The sequence below is a fragment of the Patiria miniata genome, unplaced genomic scaffold, assembly GCF_015706575.1.
Source record: "Patiria miniata isolate m_02_andy unplaced genomic scaffold, ASM1570657v1 HiC_scaffold_25, whole genome shotgun sequence".
Lineage (NCBI taxonomy): Eukaryota > Metazoa > Echinodermata > Asteroidea > Valvatida > Asterinidae > Patiria > Patiria miniata.
This window is the reverse complement of record NW_024037064.1, coordinates 494538-498699: the sequence shown is the minus strand read 5'-3', so window position 1 is coordinate 498699 and position 4162 is coordinate 494538. Positions and strand designations below refer to the sequence as shown.

Sequence of the window (4162 nt, the reverse complement as noted above, 5' to 3'; positions counted from 1 at the left end):
ATGACGTTCCACACGGTAAATAAAGTTGTTCACTGTTGAAGAGTGAGAAAAAGATCCATTAATGGGGGGTGGTGTGGATTCAGAACATGTTTGAGTTAGGGCAGAAGGCAAATACTCTTTACTGGGCGCGACGCGAGCCGCCGCGGCGCAGTGCGGCGCTTATTTCCCAGTTGTTTATTTTCTCTCCACCCTCGGCGCTGCGCGGCGCTCAGACCAGACATCAGCGCATTAACTTTTGCTATTGTGCTTGTCCCATTGTTATGTTAATGAGCGAGGTCAGTGGAGAAGTTTTGGTCCACGCACGAGGCGGGCAGCGGCGCGCCGTTGAGCCATAAAATGCCCCCATTATTACGTGGATGCGATGGTCAAAGACCGAGTTCCGTTTATAAAGCTATGTAGTAGGGAGTCCAGTTTTGGGCCGTAAATGTAACCACGCAAAATTAGTCAATTTCAATCCGTGCTAATGAGTATCGACATGACTCTAAAAAATATTAAAGGTATCCCGATACAAGAAAAATACACCCCCATTTTTAAAAACAATTCAGAACTTTGCGTTCATTTGGATGGGAAAAAAACGAATTCTCAACTCGCGCTTTCCATATCGACCAATTGCGCCAAACATTTTTATCAAAATTATAAATAACAAGGGCACAGACTAGTATTCTCGTACCCAGAAAGCTCAGACTTTTATTAAAACAGTGGTACAAAAAGAAAGGATTAAAATCCCTCCGCACCTTTCTGCAAAGCATTTCTAAAGGTCGGGGTACAGTGGCGAAACGATACGAGAGAATTTTGTACAACGGCGAAGCTCACTATGTAACGCTGCAACCAGACTAATCTACTACTACATGTTGTTTTATGCGGATGGCATTGGTGCCAGACTTACGTGTAGTCTGGCAGGCGGTAACAGTAATAACGCATGTGCGCACGTTCCGAGTTGATGCGTTGTGTGGAGCGGAATCGGCCGTTGCCAGACGTTGTCTCGCACGTGGTGGTAACGGTAAGAGGAAACGTTGCTAAGTTGTGTGGAGCAGGATCGGAACTTTAAAAAAATTCAGTTTGCTGTACATTATTCATAGTGAATTGAACAAACGCCAGGATGTGAGTGAGGATACAAGGAAGGGAGGATGGGGTGCCGTCATGATCACGCTTGATTCCACTCCTTGAACGCATTGCTGTCAAATAGTTCGTGGAAAATTGTCGTTCAATTTTTGGGGACACTGATGATAGGTGCATCACAACGGCTAGAAAATTGAGTAGATTCATCCCTCAGTCCTGAAGAACTCATAGGCTTATAGCTATTACTGAACATACTAAGAAATATTGTTATTCTCTCTAATCTCTATGCCACATTATTTCATGAATTTAATACTAATGCATGTTTAAAATGACAGACCAAATCGCCAAAATACGGTTCATACAATGTACATGTATTGACATCAGCGTCTTACTGTTAATATCATTATAAGAATTATTTGTTTATGAATTATAATCGTTATATCATATTTAAGTTTAATATTTGTCATACGTATAAACAATATAAAAGCTGTGCTACCCTTTGTAATTGACATAGTTCCTCTTATTCAACCTTTTGTGCAGATTTCTGTTTAGTATTTACTCCTGGTTTGTGATTGTAACCAATAGGCTAGGATTGTTAAACTTTTGAAATTACGATAATGAAAATGTACACTTGTAATATAATGACCGCCACTTATCCTGTTACGTTTGTTTTATGTAAAAGGTTGTTTGGATAAAGTACTTTGTATTTAAAGCATTTCGGAGCCGTTTAGGAATTCAATTCTGCAAAACTACTGATATTAATTATTGATCACTAAAATTTAATTCTTTTAAAAATGTACACTGTCCTCAGCAGCAGATTAACATAAGTATTTCCTCTTAAGACCAAACACTGGCTAGAAGCTTCAACGTTGATGTGTCAAATTTTAATGCTGGCATCAAGGGAGATCCCGTAGAAAGGTTTGCAATCCTAAAATAGAAAAGAAAAAAGGTAAGTCTTAACAAAGGATATATTATTACATTTTATAAAACCAAGAGAAAACAAGTCAGGTGTGTTTACAAACACAAATGCCCCGCAACCGTGACTGTTTCCATGACATAACACCACTCTAACATCAACTTATATATGTACCTTGGTCAAATGGAACGTTCATTGACAGCATTAGTGTCTTCTGTAGGTTTTATATGAATTAATCCCTAATCCCTATGATCTCAGAATAAATACAAGATTTCTATTGTTTTAGCCACTGTGACCTTGACCCTTGACCTTTCGACCCCCAATGCGATAGGCTCCTTAGGATTGCCAAGGACAATCCACAAACCAAATTTGAAGTTCATATGTAAAGTATATCTCAAGTTATCACGCTGACAAAATTTCTTTTGTTTTTGCCACTGTGACCTTGACCCTTGACCTTTTGGCCCCAAAGGCAAAAGGCTTCTTAGGATTGCCAAGGACAATCCACAAACCAAATTTGAAGTTCATATGTAAAGTATATCTCCAGTTATCACGCTGACAAAATTTCTTTTGTTTTTGCCACTGTGACCTTGACCCTTGACCTTTCGGCCCAAAATGCAAAAGGCTTCTTAGGATTACCAAGGACAATCCACAAACCAAATTTGAAGTTCATATATTAAGTATTTCTCAAGTTATCGCGCTGACAAAATTTCTATTGTTTCAGCCACTGTGACCTTGACCCTTGACCTTTCGGCCCAAAATGCAAAAGGCTTCTTAGGATTACCAAGGACAATCCACAAACCAAATTTGAAGTTCATATGTTAAGTATTTCTCAAGTTATCGCGCTGACAAGATTTGTCCGGACACACACACCCACCCACACACCCAGACTTGTTTCACATACCTAGTGTGGACTTTCCTTTCTTTTCGTGTAGTTAAGGAACACCAGTGGAAAAACTCATTTTTCTCAAACTGTGAAAACTCTTACAACCCAATTTTTTTTCAATGATTCCCTTTAGTGTTTCTCTTCATTCTGCTACAGATAAACCTAACCCAAAAATGCCTCTAAACCTGTTTTCCAGAAATGGGGAAACACTGTGTGGACGTGGGCAAGTCCACACTTCGTCGCTGCTACCTACATTATGTGGACGTCTTTTGTTCGGAAGTCCACACTGCGTATGTAAGACAAGCTCACACCCACCCACACACACACCCACACACCCACCCACGGAAGGACAAGGCGGAAACAGTATGCCCCTTCGGCTTCGCCGCGGGGCATAAAAATGAAGAATCTTATTCAACCCGGACACCTAATTAATCGGTATTAATTTTTCATGAACCTAGTCTACTTCATTTATTTCATTTAAACTCTCAATTGCCAAAAGTGAAGAGTTCACCTCGGCCTCGCTTTCTGTTTAATATGACCGACTCATGAATAAGGCCTTTGCTCATTCACCTGGAAATTTCTTGAATTAAAAAACAAAATATAAGGCCGAAAAAACCAAGCCATGCGCATGGATTGAGTCCAGAGAATTGGACATGCAAAATTCTAAATCTAAATGAATTCCAGATATTCTGTTATAACTCAAGTCATCTACACATGTACGTACTTACCAAACATCCATATCAAAACACAAGCATCAGCAAAGCATTATCTGCAACTCTAAGCATATAAAAAACAATTAAACTTTGATTAAACAATAATAAAAAAATACCCTCAAAAAAGGAACACTGCATGACAGGAAAACAACACAAAAACGTGCCCTAAGTTGTTCTCCTGACTCTAAATTGAGCCTGTATGAAAATCATGTTATAAGTCGGGCAGCCAGACTCAAAAGGTTTGTCCCCCAATTGGGGTACAGTCTCCCATTTGGGAGACAGCGCTAGTGCGCCCGTGTGTTGGCTGCACAATCTCGCTGAGTGTAGGCTATGGGAACGTGCTTTACAGCCGCACGTACGTACATGTACATACATTGTACATCTGATCCCGTGCACCAGGCCCAGTGATGGGCGGATGTCTGTCACGTTGCGAAACCGCCGGACATTGGTAGTTGTCCAATCATTTTAATTAGGTATCACACAGTCTCCATCTCGATCTGGTGGCAGGGGGGAAAAATAAAGCACTTTTCCATGAAAGATTTACCGCTGGAACGGTAATTTTCTGGCCGCGAATCTCCTCTTCCGGTCTTT

General features: G+C 40.4%; 1 long non-coding RNA gene across 1 annotated transcript; it reads right to left on the bottom strand.

The window, feature by feature from the left end:
• Positions 1-1041: 1041 nt before the first annotated feature.
• On the bottom strand, positions 1042-3649 carry LOC119733387. Its single transcript, XR_005271806.1, has 2 exons — positions 3587-3649; positions 1042-1987 (listed from the first exon to the last, which is right to left on the bottom strand). It is a non-coding gene; the product is annotated as an uncharacterized LOC119733387 (long non-coding RNA).
• Between the last annotated feature and the right edge of the window lie 513 nt (positions 3650-4162).